The sequence below is a fragment of the Myotis nattereri genome, assembly GCF_964212035.1.
Source record: "Myotis nattereri genome assembly, chromosome: 3".
NCBI lineage: Eukaryota > Metazoa > Chordata > Mammalia > Chiroptera > Vespertilionidae > Myotis > Myotis nattereri.
Window position 1 is genome coordinate 59,211,622 of NC_138077.1, and position 17,233 is coordinate 59,228,854.

General features: G+C 39.3%; 1 protein-coding gene across 1 annotated transcript in view; it reads right to left on the reverse strand.

Moving 5' to 3' along the window:
- STXBP5L (syntaxin binding protein 5L) overlaps positions 1 to 17,233 on the reverse strand; it is a 233,931-nt gene that overhangs the window by 20,201 nt on the left and 196,497 nt on the right. The gene's annotated exons all lie outside the window — the stretch shown is intronic.

Consider the following 17,233-nt stretch of genomic DNA (forward strand, 5'->3'; position numbering starts at 1 on the left):
GTGTACAGTTGAGAATGGTACCTAAGAATATTCACTCTACAGCTAGACTGCCTGGGCTCAAATCCAAATTCACTAGTTTTACAAATTATTGGAGTGTTTATGCTTTAGTGTCTTCTTCTGTAAATTGGGAATATTATCTGCCTCATGAGATTTTGTGATAAAACATGTCACATACAGGAACACTTCCTGGCTTATGGTAAACTCTGAACTAAAATTAGTATTGTCACTCTTGTTTCAGAGAATTAACACTGCTCATTTCTAAGATAAACAGTACTGTTCATTTAGAATGTGAGTTTAGCTCTGTTTTGATATAATTTAAACTTGGAAATAACTGTACAAAAATGTCTTATTTTTCTTAATGCTAAGCGATATTTAAAATATCATCTCATAGGGCTGCAATATTCAGAATGTGTTTTAAATGTTCTTGTTTGGAAAAAAGACAATAGAGTTTAAGGGAGAATTCATGTTTAATCCATGTTGGACCCGGGGCCCTGGCTCTCAGTATCCCCTCCAGTACAGCCTTCTATACTGCATATTTGAAAACTTAAAATCATGCATTTCCTATATTCCCTTGCAGCTTACGCAAGGATGAGAATTAGGCTTCACGATTTGAATGCACTAGTGTGCTTTACTATTTTTTAAAATGAGAGTTAACGTTTATTGAATATTTTAAATGCCAGGCATTTTATACACATTATTCACTTAATCTTCACAGCAACCCTGCAAGGTATGTGCTTTATTATCCTGATTTTGTATATAAGGAAACGGAAACTTAGGAAAAAAGGGTTCAGGAAGTTGTCCAATGGTACATAAGCAGTATTCATGGAGACAGGAGTCTAATAACAATTTTCTCTTTGAGCGTCTGTATGTTTAAAAACTGGGACCCAGGGTCACAAAAATTATTTGGGAGGGTTTAGGAGTGGCTTGTGTAATGCAAGCTCTTTAGGCCAGTCATTTTTCCATACTAACATAGATCTCAGAAATCCCATATTTCCCAGGTGCAAAGGCAGAAATAGCCCACGAAGAGTTAGCCATGGGGAGGCCGAAATCAAGAGCTCTACCTCTCCTTCACTATAAAATCTAGGCCTATACATAGGAAGAACTCTGAGGGCAAGAGCTGGCGCTAACAAGGACTTACAGTGAATTTGAAAATGGCAACTACTTCGAGGGTGCAATTGCAAAACATACCCCCCCACCCCGGTATACCAGTTAGGCCAAGTTGCCCCTTTCTCAGATGTAATGCCTGTTCTGCAGCTCACTGCTTGTCCAGAGGAATGTGGGATAGACTCGCAGCCTTCTTAGCCATGTACAACAGTATATGGGAGAGCCCTGGGAATAGTAAAATTTGTTTACTTAGCCAGGACCTCTTGCACTTGCTAAGTCAAAGCCCTTGCCTAGCTATTATCATTTCTTGCTGGCTGTTTCATGTGAATATTATTTCATTTCAGCTCAACATGCTAGTCCCTCAATATGCTGTAGTTCTCATGTAGTTCTCAGGTTCTCATGTTTGATTCACAAGGTCCAACTTATATTACCATATATTGGGAAGCCCAGGGTTTTTGGCCATATATTTTTGTTTTCAATAGGGCTGATTAACAAAAAGGATTTATTTTTGTACTTAAAAAAATTTTAGCCGAAACCGGTTTGGCTCAGTGGATAGAGCGTCGGCCTGTGGACTGAAAGGTCCCAGGTTCGATTCCGGTCAAGTGCATGTACCTGGGTTGCGGGCACATCCCCAGTGGGAGATGTGCAGGAGGCAGCTGATTGATGTTTCTCTCTCATCGATGTTTCTAACTCTCTATCTCTCTCCCTTCCTCTCTGTAAAAAAATCAATAAACTATATTAAAAAAATTTTTTTAAATAAATGGAAGTAAATTTGTTTTCTTTAAAACTTTTTTCTATCATGCTAAATATTCAAGATAAATATGAATTGATACAAAATATTTTGAAAGAAATTTAGTCATAGCCCAGACACAATCATTCTGGAAATTTATGATAAAGAAGTGATGCTAAATATAAAAGAAAAACAAAAACCTCTATGGATAAAATTATTCACCATGGTTTTAGTTCTTATAGAAAAAAATTGGACACCAGCTATCCTTTAAAATTGAGCATAAAACTTTAGCTACATTGTGGTATATAATCACGTAACAGTATGATGCCCTTTAAAAATGCTAAATTGAAACATAAAATATATATGATATCATATGATTTGTTAGCTCTTATTGCATAAAAAACCACTACAAATGTTACTGATGTAAAATCACAATCATTATATTATGTTCACAGATTCTGTGGGCCATAATTTAAGTAGCTGAAGCAAGGTGGGGATGTTATACCCATGATGTGAGGGGCCTTCATTCAGGTACTTGCATGGCTGGGGGCTTGGAATCCATGGAGGCTTCTTTCTTCACATGCCTGGGCTGGAACAGTGCCAAGGCTGAGTTCAGTTGGGACTGCCAATTGTGGCTTTTTCAGGAGGCTTGGGCTTCCTTACAGCTTCCTTATAGGTGACCTTGCAGGGCTTAAGAAAATCTGGCAATTAATTTGAAAATGGAATGGAAGCCATCTTTCCACTGCTTTGGTGTTATACAATGGAGACTTTTATTTTGTGTTGCTTTGAAAGCAGCCTGCCAGTGTCCAGTCACAAGCTTTTTGTATGTCAAGAGGCAGTTGTGGTAGATTTCCTGATCTTGTAATAATGTTCTTCAGTTCAACAACTGGTTGGCAATAGTATTCTGATTCTTTGCTTCTAACAGTGGCAAAGGTGTCTTCTCACCTAGTGGTTGTCTGGTGGCCTTATGAACATCATACCTATAGGCCAAGCTGAGAGTTTACTTCTCCAATCTTTCAGTGATGTGCTAAGCACCTAGTTTCTTGTATTAAATCACTTTCTATATTATCACAACTAAATGGTTTCTGTCTCCTAGAACTGCTCCCTGATTACAAGGCTGCTTTAGCCCAGGTGTGGAGCTCTATGCCATGTAGAGAAAATTCAACATTCTAAAAATTCAATTGTAAAACATTCAAGCAAAAGGGAAATTGTTATTCTGTATTTTACAGAAAGATTCCCAAATTTTAAAAATTTACAAGTGTCTTTAAATGAGCTGATTGTATTGTGCCTTTAAATCAAGATTTGATTTAATGTACTTAATTGTATAAAGTAAGGCGCAATGATTTACTGAAAAATGACTTTATTGAATACAATTGAAATTTTTAATATAGTCCTTGCCAAAGTTTAATAGAAGAATATAAATGAAGATTTGACACATTATAAATGAGTCTGGTTAAACAAACTTTTTAATACACTATGCAATTCCTAGAAAGTAAAAAAGTAGATTATGCCTGTGACGCAGAGGGTGATTCTATGGTGAAATAAATGTTGAACATAATGCTAAATCAAAATAAGCATTGACTTTTAAAAGCAATGAAAATAAGTGAAGTAAAAAGACTTCATTTAACCATATAAAATATAGCCTATATTAATTGGTTAAAATGTCTGAAAGCCCACATTATTATACCTTTGTTTTCTTTTATAGTTGAGCAATAACTCTTCTTTTCCTCCCCTCCATTCTTAATCATTGTTTATGTAATCCTAGGTGAAGGATAGGTTGGCTTGTTGATTGATTTAATATTAGTTGTTTGCTTAATTTGCTTAATTTAAGCAGGAAAAGAATTTTTTAAAATAATTTAAAAATATATATATTTTATTGATTTTTTACAGAGAGGAAAGGAGAGGGATAGAGAGTTAAAAACATTGATGACAGAGAAACATCGATCAGCTGCCTCCTGAACACTCCCTACTGGGGATGTGCCCGCAACCAAGGTACATGCCCTTGACTGGAATCGAACCTGGGACCCTTCAGTCCACAGGCCAACGCTCTATCCATTGAGCCAAACTGGTTAGGGCAGGAAAAGAATTTATTAAGGGTACTAGGCAGCTCAAACTCTAAGGAAGAACCTTGGAGGTATACTCAGAAGCTTTGCAGCCAATAACAATGCCCAAAAGTAACTAAAAGTTGAGTTACTTTTAGTTAAGATATGACTGTCAGTGGCTTAGCATTGCTGATGCTGGGGCCTAAATGCCGGGAGCTGTACTGACCTGGTGCAGGAGGACATCTCTGCTATCATACTCACCAGAACGGAGGTTTACATAATTTTTCTTTATTTCAGTGTTTTTGACAAATAAGAAACTATATATATAAAGACGTAATATGCAAATTACAGAAAGATTCCCAGGATGCCATAACGGGTCATGACCGAACCATTAGCATATTAGCTCTTTATTAGCTCCTATGCATGCCACAGGGCATTGCTCCAGAGATAGGCAGAAGCAGGGAGGCGCGGGGAGAACCAGGGACCAGCCTGAGGCAACTAGAGGGTAGGCAGCGCCCCGGGAGAAGCAGAAGGGAGAAGGTGAGAAGGCCGGTGCCTTGGGAGATGGTAGAAGGGAGAAGGTGAGAAGGCCAGCACCATGCAGGAGCAGGCAGAAGAGAGAAGGTGAGAAGACCGGCACCATGAGAGAAGGCAGAAGGGAGAAGGTGAGAAGACCGGCACCATGGGAGAAGGCAGAAGGGAGAAGGTGAAAAGGCCGGCGACTGGGGAGATGGCAGAAGGGAAAGGTGAAAAGGCCCGTGCCATTCAGGAGCAGGCAGAGGGAGAAAGTGAAAAGGCTGGTGCCGTGGGAGAAGTCAGAAGGGAGGAGGTGAGAAGACCGGCACCATGGGAGAAGGCAGAAGGGAGAAGGTGAGAAGGCCAGCACCCTGGGAGAAGGCAGAAGGGAGAAGGTGAAAAGGCTGGTACCTTGGGAGAAGACAGAAGGGAGAAGGTGAGAAGGCCGGTGCCTTGGCAGAAGGGAGAAGGTCCCAGTCAGGCAGGATGATCAGGCCAGGAGGGGAGAGCAGATAGGCAGTTTGGGGTATCAGGCCAGGAGGGGAGAGCAGATAGGCAGTTAGGGGGATCAGGCCAGGAGGGGAGAGCAGTTAGGTGGTTAGGGGGATCAGGCCAGGAGGGGAGAGCAGATAGGCAGTTAGGGGGATCAGGCCAGGAGGGGAGAGTAGTTAGGTGGTTAGGGGGATCAGGTCAGGAGGGGAGAGCAGTTAGGTGGTTAGGGGGATCATGCCAGGAGGGGAGAGCAGTTAGGCAGTTAAGGCGATCAGGCCAGGGGGGAGCAGTTAGGGTCATCAGGCAAGCAGGCAGGTGCGTACTTAGGAGCCAGTGGTTCTGGATTATGAGAGGAACCAGGATTGGAGAGGGTGCAGGCTGAGCTGAAGGACCCCTGCCCCTGCACAAATTTCGTGCACTGGGCCTCTAGTAGGCTATATATTTATGTACATTTTTGCTGACACTTTTGAGGTTTTTAAGCAATTATTTTTACGACATTTTTCTGATGAATTTTAAGCTAAAGACCAAAGGGACTGAATCACAGATCTCCCTTGAAGTCAGCTTAATTTTATTCCTGGCTTTAATCTGATTATTTCATAGGAAAGTTTTCATGGCTATGATTTTTTTTTTTTTTGTCAAAGTTAAAATGCCTTGAATGAGTAAAGGTTTATATATTCTAAATTTAATGTTTAGTCTCTGAAATCCAACCTTCCAATGAGCTTTTTCCTTTTTATTTCTCATTCTTTTCCAAGTTTAATTTCTATTGCATTTAAACATCCATTTAAGAAGATTTTTACAAATTATTTGGGACCAAATTTACTGTTTTTAGGAAAATAATCTCTTACTGAAAACTGCCTTAGGCTTTGTTACTGATGAATAGAATGTTTTAACTTGAAATAAAAAAAGATTTTCAGCTTCATCAAGGTATAATTGACATATGAAATTGTAAGATATTTAATGTATACATTGTAGTGATTTGATATACATGTACATTGTAAAATGGTTCCCACCATCTCGTTAATTAAATGACTCATCACCACTCATATTTATTTATTTTGGTGAGAACATTTAAGTTCTTCTCTATTAGCAAGTTTCAGTTATACATTACGGTGTTGTCAACTATAGTCACCATGTTATACATCAGATCCTCAGACCTTATTCATCTTATAACTGAAAGTTTGTACCCTTTTACAAACCTCTCTATATTTTCCCTACCTCCACCCCCTGGCAACCACTTTTCTACTGTTTCTTAGTTTGACATTTTTATTTTTCAGCTTCCACATATAAGTGATACCATGAATATTTGTTTTCCGGTCTAGTTTATTTCACTTTGTATAATGCCCTCAAGGCCCATCATTGTTGCAAATGGCAAGATTTCCATCTTTCTCATGGAAGAATAATCTTGTATGTAATATCTATTGTGTATATGTACATATCTATCACATCTTCTTTATCCATTCATCTGTTTATGGACATGGACTTTTAGGATGTTTCCATATCTTGACTATTGTGAATAATACTGAAAGGAACATACGAGTGCAGATATTTCTTTGATATCCTGTTTTCATTGTCTTTGGCTATATACCCAGAAGTGAAATTGCTGGATCATATGGTAGGTCTATTTTTAATTTTTTGAGGAGCCTCCATACTGTTTCTCATAGTGACTATACCAGTTTCCATCCCCACCAATAGTGTATGAGTTCATTTTCTCCACATCCTCACCAACACTTTTCTTTTTGATGATACCCATTCTTACAGGTGTATGGTGATATCTCATCATTTTGATTTGTACTTTTCTGATTGGTGATATTGAGTAGATTTTCATGTGCCTGTTGTCATTTGTATGTCTTCTTTGAAGACTATCCAGTTTATCTGCCCATTTTAAGTCAGATTTTTTTTTGCTATTTAGTTGTATGACTTCTTTATATATTTTGACTATTAACCCCTTATCAGATATGATTTACAAATATTTTTTCCCATTCTATAGGTTGCCTTTTCATTTTGTTGATGTTTCCTTTGTTGATGAGATACAAAAAATTTTAGATTGATGTAGTGCCACTTGTTTATTTTTGCTTGTTTTCTTTCCCTTTGCTGTCAAATCCAAAAAATTATTACCAAGGCCAATGCCAAGGAGCTTACTTCCTATTTTTTCTAGGAGTTTTATTGTTGCCTATCTTATCTTCAAGTCTTTAATCCATTTCAGTCAGTTTTTGTGTATGGAATATAGTGAGTTTGTTTCATTCTTTTGCATGTGGCTTCCCAGTGTTTCCAGCACCATTTATTGAAGAGACTATGCTTTCCATATAGTATATTCTTGGCTCCTTTGTTGTAAATTAACTAACCATATATGCATGGATTTATTTCTGGGCTCTCTCTTCAGTTCCATTGATCTGTGTCTGTCTGATTTTGTGCAATACTATATTGTTATAGCTTGGTAATATAGTTTGAAACCAGAAAGTGTGATGCCTTTATTTTTCATTCTCAAGATTGCTTGGGCTATTGGGGTCTTTTGTGGCTTCATACAATTTTAGAAATTTTTTTCTATTTATGTGAAAAATATTATTGGAATTTTTATAGAAATTGCATTAAATCTGTAGATTGCTTTGGGTATTATGGGCATTCTAGTGATATGAATTTTTCTAATCCATGAGCATGGAATATCTTTCATTTATTTGTGTCTTCTTTAATTTCTTTAGAATGTCTTACAGTTTTTGTACACAGATATTTTACCTCCTTTGTTAAATTTATTCCTAGGTATTTAATTCTTTTTGATGCAATTATAAAGGTGATTTTCTTAATTTCTCTTTATAATAGTCTATTGTTAGTGTATAGAAATGCAACTGATTTTGTATAATGATTTTCTATCTTCCAACATTCCTGATTCCTTTATATGTCTAACATTTTTTTTGGAAGAGTCTTTAGGGTTCTTTTTTAATATATGTCATCTGCAGATAAAGACAGTTGTAGTTTTCCTGTTCCAATTTTAAGAACTTTTTTTTTTTGCTTAATTACTCTGGCTAGGACTTCCAGTACTATCCTATATAATCCTACATAATAAAAGGCTAATATGCAAATTGTCCCCACAGGCGGGGGTTTGACCGACTGGAAGTTAGACTTGCGCTGACCACCAGGGGGTGGCATGGAACATGGCGTGTGTGGGTGACGCAGTGCTGGCAGCGGGCGGAAGTAGAGGCGCTGCCAGCACTGATGCGCCCCGATGAGAGCTGGACCATGGCAGGATGGTGAAACAGGTGAGTGGGTGGCGACAGGCCAAGGCGGGTGCGAGCGGGGGCTCCACTCACCCTGCTGGTCGCCCCAAAGACAGCGACCAGTGGCAATGGTGGTGGGGGGCAGGGCCGGTGAGCAGGTGGTGCCAGGCCAAGGCAGGTGCAAGCGGGGACCCCGATCGCCCTGCTGGTTGCCCCACAGATTGGCCCTGACCGCTGGCCAGGCCTAGGGACCCTACCCGTGCATGAATTTTGTGCACCGGCTGCTAGTCTTGAATAAAAGTAGTGAGAGTGGGCATCCTTGTCCTATTCCTGATCTTAAAGGAAAAACTTTCAGTTTCTCATTGCTGAGCATGACGTTAGGCGTGGGCTTGTCATATGTGGTCTTTATTATGTATAGAGGAATTTTCCCTCTATACCCACTCAGTATAAATAGATGTTGAATTTTGTCAAATGCTTTTTTGCATCTATTGAGAAGATCATATGATTGTTATTCTTTATTTTGTTAATGTGATGTATCACACATTGTTTTGCAGATCCTTTCAGCCCTGGAATACATCACACTCGAACATAAGATCCTTTTAATATACTGTCAGATTTGGTTTGCTGATATTTTGTTGAGGGTTTCTGCATCTATGTTGTTCATCAGAGATACTTTGCCTGTAATTTTCTTGTAGTGTCCTTGGCTCTTTTGGTATCGAGGCAATGCTGGACTCATAAGTTTGGAAGTGCTCCCTTCTATTCTATTTTTTGGGAAAAGTTGAGGATTGGTATTGATTCTTCTTTGAATATTTGGTGAAAATCATCAGTGAAGCTATCTAGTCCTGGACTTTTTTCTTATTGGGAAGTTTTTGATTACTGATTCAATCTCCTTACTAATAATTTGTTCAGATTTTCTATTTCTTCATGATTCAGTCTTGGTATGTTGTATGTTTTTAGGAATTGATGTATTCTAGGTTTTCCAGTTTATTGGAGTAAAGTAGCCTCTTATGATCCTTTGTATTTCTGCAGTATCAATTTTAATGTCTCACTCTATTTTTGGTTTTATTTGAGTCCTCTCTCTTTTGTTCTTGGTGAATCTATCCTATATAATAAAAGCCTAAAATCGACCAAACAGTAGAATGACCAGTGAACAATATGATGCACACTGACTGTCAGGGGGCAGATGCTCAACGCAGGAGCTGCCCCCAGCCCGCAGGCCCAAGCCAGCCAAGGCGGGTGCCAGCGGGGGCCCCCTGATCACCTGACAGATTGGCCCTGATCACTGGCCCAGCCTAGGGACTCTACCCATGCATGAATTTCGTGCATCGGGCCTCATCCTATCTAATAAAAGAGAAACATGGTAATTGGCGTATGACCGCTACCCTTCCCATTGGCTAATCAGGGCGATATGCAAATTAACTGCCAGCCAAGATGGCAGCCGGCAGTCAGGCAGCTTGAAACTAACATGAGGCTTGCTTGCCTCAGTGACGGAGGACTCCAACGTTCCCCGCCTGCCGCTGCAGGCCTCTGAGCTGGCAGTTTGAAACATAGAAGCTAAACAAAACCCCAGAAACCAGCTTTCAGCTAGCCGGGATCTCAGACCTGGAGTTGATACAGAGTTTCGATTGTAGAACCTAAATAAACCAGATACCTGCTTTCAGGAGCGGAGGCCTAAGATCTGGAGCCTCAGAACTAAAGCTGGCTCAGAATAAAAAAAAAAAAAAGAAAAAAAGGAGCAGTTGGGAGCTTCAGTCCCAGCCTGAAAACAGCCCTCAGCCCCTCACCCAGACTGGCCAGGCACCCCAGTGGGGATCCCCACCCTGAAGGGTGTGTGACCAGCTGCAAACAGCCATCATCCCCTCACCCAGGCTGGCCAGGCACCCCAGTGAGGACCCCCACCCTGATCCGGGACACCCTTCAGGGCAAACCAGCCAGCCCCCACCCATGCACCAGGCCATGCCTCCCAGCACCGGGATCAGCATGACAGGGGGCAGCGCCCAAACCCCCTGATCGCCCTGTGGCTCTGTGTGTGACAGGGGGCGAGGCCACAACCTCCCTATCGGCTCTGCTCTGTTCCTGACAGGGGAAGGCGCCCCAACCCCCTGATCAGCCCTGCTCTGTGCCTGATAGGGGGGCGCTCCCCAACCTCCTGATCGCCCTGCGGCTCTGTGTGTGACAGGGTGCGGCGCCCCAACCCGCCCACCCCACGGGCCCTGCTCTGTGTGTTACGGGGTAGAGCCATAACCTCCCCATCGGCCCTGCCCTGAGGGTGACAGTGGCGGTGCCCCAACCCCCTGATCGGCCCCAACCCCCTGATCCGCCCTGCTCTGTGCGTGACAGGGGGGAGCTCCCCAACCCCCTGATGGGCTCTGCTCTGTGCAGGACAGGGGGGAGCTCCCCAACCCCCTGATGGGCCCTGCTCTGTGCGTGACAGGAGGTGGCGCCACAACCTCCCCATCGACCCTGCCTTGAGTGTGACAGGGGGCGGTGCCCCAACCCCCCAATCGGCCCTACCCTGAGGGTGACTGAGGGTGGCATCGCAACCTCCCAATCCGCCCTGCTCTGTGCATGACAGGGGGCGGCACCCCAATTCCCCAATCGGCCCTGCTCTGAGCCCGACTAGGGGCTGCACCTAGGGATTAGGCCTGCCCTCTGCCACCCGGGAGTGGGCCTAAGCCAGCAGGTCGTTATCTCCCGAGGGGTCCCAGACTGCGAGAGGGCACAGGCCGGGCTGAGGGACCCCTCCCCCTCCCCCCCAGTGCACAAATTTTTGTACACCGGGCCTCTAGTTTATTTATATTTTCAGAAAGTCAGCTATTTCATTTATCTTTCCTGCTGTCTTTTTAATTTGTATTTCACTTATTTCTGCTCTGGTTTTTTCTTATTTGTACTAATTTTGGGCTTCATTTGTCCTTTTTCTAGTTCCTTAAGGTATAAAGTTAGGTTGTTTGAGATCTTTCTTGTTTCTTAATGTAGGTTTTTATCACTATAAACTTCCCTCTTATAATTGCTTTTGCTGCATTCCACAAGTCTGGGTATATTGTATTTCCATTTTAATTTACCACAAGATATTTTTAAATTTCTCTTTTGATTTATTCTTTAACCCATTGGTTGTTCAGTAGCACGTTGCTTAATCTCCGCATTTGTGAATTTTCCAGTTTTCTTCTTATAATTGATTTCTAGTTTCATACCATGTGATCAGAAAAGAAGCCTGATATTATTTCAATCCTATCATATTAAGACTTACTTTATGGAATAACATTATAGTTTATCTTAGAGAATATTCTATGTATGTTTGAGAAGAATATGTATTTTCATGCTTTTGGATGGAATATTCTGTAAACGTCTATGTCCATCTGGTCTAATGTGTCACTTAAGTCCAATGTTTTCTTATTCCCCCCCAACCCCCCAGACAATTTCTTTATACTTGATTCACTGGGGGACACTTAGCTTATTTCCATATTTTGGTATTGTGAATAAAACTTCAATTAATGGAGTACAAATATTTCTACAAAAACTGGAGTACAAATATTTCTACAAAATACTGATTTCACCTCTTTTAGATATACCAGAAGTGGGATTCCTTGGTCATATGTTTGTTCTATTTTTCTTTTTCTTTTTTTTGAAAACTCCATAGTGTTTCCCATAATGAATATAACAATTTACATCCCCCAACAATAGTGTACAAGAGTTCCCTTTCGCCCATACCCTTGCAGACAGTTATTACTTGGCTTTCTGAGAATGCCATCCTAATAGCTATGAGGTGATATTTAATTGTGATTTTGATTTGCATTTGTCTGATGTTTAGTGACATTGAGCACTTTTTCATTTACCTGTTGGGCATTTATATGTCTTCTTTGAAAAAAAGTCTACTCAGGTCCTCTTTTCATTTTTTAATAGGTTTACTTGTTTTTATGTTTTTGTTTTGTTTTGTTTTGTTTTGTTTCAATTGAATTGTATGAATCCTTATATATTTTGGATATCAACCCCTTATTAAGTATATAGTTTGTAAGTTTTTTTCCTCATTCCATAGATTTGCCTTCATTTTGTTGGTGGTTTCCTTTGCTGTGCAGAAGCTTTTTAGTTTGATGTAGCTCCACTTGCTTATGTTTCCTTTCATTGACTATAATGTTTACTTTTGGTGTCATATTAAAAAAATCATTGCCAAGACCAATGTCAATGAGTTTTCTGCTGTTTTCTTCTAGGATGTGATGGTTTCAGGTCTTATATTTAAGGCTTTTATCAATTTCAAGATGATTTTTGTATATGATGGAAGCTTTGTCCAATTTCATTCTTTTGCATCTGAATATCCAATTTTCCCAGCACCATTTATCAAGGAGACTATTCTTTTCCTAATGTGTATTATGATACCCCTGTCAAAATTTAATTGACTACATATGGGTGGGGATATTTTAGATTTTCTATTCTGTTCCATTGGTCTATATGTCTGTTTTGATTATTTTAGCTTTGCAATATAGTTTTATTTTTTACAACTTACACATGCTTTATTTACTTGATTGAAAGACCTGTGGTGCATTCCATGTTTTACACAGTCGATCTCATCGTGGCTCACACTGACATCAGTTACATTTGGGTTCTATGCTCGAGACTGTTCAGGTGCTGCTGCTGTTGTTGGTTTGTGTTTTTGTTGTTTTTTCATGATTAAGGTGGGTACTTTTATTTGAAAAGTTATTTTTAATTCCTTCTCTGGTGATTCTTTCCTGGATTCTTAGCTTTGCATAATTATACCTACAATGGAACCAGTATCCTAAAGTCACAATGATAAATCCTCCTACTCCAACATCACATGATCTTTTAATTCTACTAGTTAATAAAAAAAAAGTCCAAGGCCAGCCACAACAGATTCTAATGAACCATATAAAACTGAGTCCCATGCACTGGGAATGTTCTTGACATCTAAAATTCCTAGGAGCTTAAAGGGCTTCTCCTGCCCGTGTTCCTAGGGCTGTGGCTCTGGCGTGGCTGCCATGGGGACTAGTCGGCCCCTGCACCGCTGCCCCACTGGTCCAGGGCCTTCTCAAGCAGAAGCCCCGCCCTGCCCATGCCACACCCTGCGATATAGTTTTAAATTAGGACACAGCCGGTGTGTCTCAGTGGTTGAGTGTTGACCCATTAACCAGAGGTCACTGGTTTGATTCCTAATCAGGGCACATACCTGGCTTTTGGGCTTATCCTAGGTAGGGGGCATGCAGGAGGCAGCCAATTTATGTTTTTCTCTCATTGATATTTTTCTCTCTCTATCCTTCTCCCTCCCTCTCTCTCTCAAATCAATAAAAACATATATATATATATATATATATATATATATATATATATATATATTTTTTTTTTTTAAAAAGAAGTTAGAACATGTCATGTATCTAACTTTCTCAAGGTTGCTTTGGCTACTTGGGGTCTTTTGTTCCATGTGATTTTAGGAATATTTTTTCTATTTCTGTGAAAAGTGCCAGTGGAATTCTGAAGAATTCCAAATTGCTTTAGGTAATATAAACATTTAAAAATATTAATTCTTCCAATCCAAGAACTTGGGATATATTTCCATTTATTTGTGTCTTTAATTTCTTTCATCAATGTCTTACAGTTTTCATTGTACAGATCTTTCATTTCCTTGGTTAAATTAATTCCTAAGTAGTTTATTATTTTTGATGCTAATGTAAGTGGCAATGTTTTCTTAATTTATTTTTTGGACAGTTCATTGCATTTACCATGAGGCTTATATAAAACAGTATTAATCTATTTTATTAAGTTGCTTAAACTTGATGTATTTTTGAACATATAAGAGTATTAGTTTTAGCTGTACAAACCTATTTATAATAGTCTATTTTAAGTTAACAACTTAAGTTCAAATTCATTCTGAAGCTCTACAATTTTAGTTTCCCTCCCCCATTTTTGATGTCACATTTATATATTTTTATCTTGTGTATTATTGAGAAATTATTGTAGCTATATTTGTACTACTTTTGTCTTTTTATCTTCTTATTAGATTTGTAAATGACTTACCCAACTTCATTACAACATTAGATTCTTCTGAATTTTGCTATATATTTATCTTTACCAGTGAGATTTTTTATTTCATACATTTTCCTGTTACTAATGAGCACCCTTTTGTTTCAAATTAAGTTCCTTAACAATTTTTATAAGGTCAGTCTAGTGGGGATGAACTCCTTCAGGTATTACAAAGTAAAGCCTTTACTTCTGGAATGCTCTTTATCTCTACTTCAATTCTGAAGGACAACTTTGCTGTGTAGAGTGTTCTTGGTTCGCAGTTTGTTTTTCTTCCAGCACTATAAATATATCATGTGACTTCATTTGCCCTGAAAATTTGCTGCTGAAAAATCTGATAGTCTTATGGGGATTCCTTTGTGCACTACAAGTTGTTTTAATCTTATTGCTTTTAAGGTTCTCTCCTTGTCTTTAACTTTTGGCAATTACATACCTTTCAAACTTTCTGTGCTTTCTGGATCTGGATTAGGAAAGTTTAAAGCTATTATTTCTTCAAATAAGTTTCCTTCCCTTTCTCTCTCTGTATATAGTATTGTGTTCACAACCCCAACTCAAGTCTCCTTCCATTACCATTTATCCCTCCTATACCCTTTTCTACCTCAATTTCAACAAGAATGGAAGCATATTTCATATTATTTTGTGCCTTGATATTTTTCTATTTCATACTGTGTCCTGGAGACCATCCTACATAGACCTATGTAATCGTTTTTAGTATAGTATGTATTTATATAGGAACAAAGTTTTCATTTAGGGCTATACAATAATTGATTTAACTATTTTCTTATTAATGAGTATTTAGACTTTGTTATTTCAAAACAAACTTAAATGAAAATAGTAATACTTATTTGCACACAAGTATAATTATATCTGTAGAATGAATTCTTAGAATTTAAATTGCTTGGCCAAAAAATATGCAAACGTATGGTTTCCAAAAAGATTTAAGCAATTTATATTCCCACCAACAGTGTATAAGAACTTTAGTCTCCCTAAAACTTCACCAATATTTTACATTTTATAATTCTTTGATATTTTTTATCTAATACAAAAATGTTGCTTTAATATTAATTTCTTTAATAGTGAGTGTTGGACATCTTTTTATTTATTTTAAAGACACTTATATTTCTTTCTCTGTGAACTACCAGTATTTATCCTTTGCAAGTTTTTCTAGTGTTTTCTTGTTTATATCTATAAGAGCTTTTCGCATTATCAAAATTAGTCTTTGTCAAATGTATTGCAGAATGTCATTTGTCTTAAATTTATTTTTATGTAATCAAATTTATCAACCATGTGTTTTTCTTTGTTTTTATATGGGTACTGAGTTTTCTGCCATCTCTAGCATAGCCTTATTTCCTTCCAGAAAAAATATTTTTCATGTTTTCTTCTAGCATTTTAATGATTTCTTTCTATATATTTACTAGAGGCCTGGTGCACGAAATTTGTGCACAGGGGTGTGTGTGTCCCTCAGCATGGCCTGCACCCTCTCCAATCTGGGACCCCTCGGGGGATATCTGACTGCCGGTTTAGGTCCGATCCCGTAGGCAGCTGGACATCCCTCTCACAATCCGGGACCACTGGCTCCTAACCGCTCATCTGCCTGATCGCCCCTAATCACCTCTGCCTGCCGGCCTGATTGCCCCTTAACTGCCCCCCTGCCAGCCTGATCATCCCCTAACTGCCCCCCTGCTGGCCTGATCGCCCTCTAACTGCCCCCCACCCCCACCGCCAGTCTGATTGCCCCTAACTGCTCTCCCCTGCTGGCCTGATCACCCCTTACTGCCTCTGCCTTGGCCCTGCTACCGTGGCTTTGTCCGGAAGGATGTCTGGAAGACGTCTGGTCTAATTAGCATATTACCCTTTTATTAGTATATATATTTTTATCACCTAGACATTATTTTAGTTTAATGAGATTAATTTCAGAGGCCTACTTAGTTGTTCCAACATTTATTGAATGATACGCCTTTATCCCACTGATTTTAAAGGCTAATTACTTACAATTACAAAATTTCTGAATGCATTTGGGTCTCTTTGTGACTTTCCTATTTTATTACACTAATTGAACTTTTCATACATCAATACCCAAATAATATTATTATTAGTTATATAACACACTTTAAATTAATTTTATACTGTATTTTACTTCTGATGGGAGTAGACATGATTTATGATGAGTTTTTTCAGAAATTTCATGGCTATTCTTACATGTTTATTTCTTCAGGTGAATTTTAAAATCACTTTGTTTACTTCTCTGGAAAATTCCTGTTATTTTCAGTGAAATTGAAATGTCAAATATACATCCATTTCAAGTCTTTCTGTCCAAAACCCATAAAGTAACCTATGTTTTATTATTCATTCAAGTCCTATTCTTCAATAGAGGGTAAAATCACTTCCTAAAGATCTATAGATTGAAGTTTAATACTTTTATCTTTTTTCATATCACTATAAATAAGATTATTCTACTTTTAAAGTTGATTTTTGTTTATTTTAAGAAAAGCCTTTACTTCTGGGGCATGAATATTGTAACCAACCATGTCACTAAATTATCATTCTCTATTTTTATTAATTATTCAGTTGATTCTCTTGAGAATTCAGGTATAAAACTTTATCCCTCTAAGTATAATAATGTTATTACTTTCTTTGGAATGCATATACATAATATATCCTTCCTGTATTTAATTGCATTGGCTAGCACTTAAAATATAAGTTAACAATGTATAGATGTTAAACTGTTGCTGGGGTATCTAAAAAAGTCATTGTTCCCTCTCGTTCCTGGATGATAGATCCTTATTTGAAAACTAGAGGCACGATGCACAAAATTCGTGCATGGATTAGGGTCCCTAGGCCTGGCTGACGATCAGGGCTGATCTGTGGGGCCACTGGCAGGGAAATTAGGGGGCCCCCACTGGCACCTGCCTTGGCCAACCTGGTGCCACCTGCTCGCCGGCCCCACACCCCAATTGCCCTGCTGCCACCATGGTCACCTCCCTCTGTAGGGCGACCAGCAGGGCGATTGGGAGAGCTCCCTCAGGCACCTGACTTGGCTGGCCTGGGGCCTGTGGGCTGGGGGCAGCTCCTGCATTGAGTGTCTGCCCCTGCTGGTCAGTGTGCATCATAGCAAC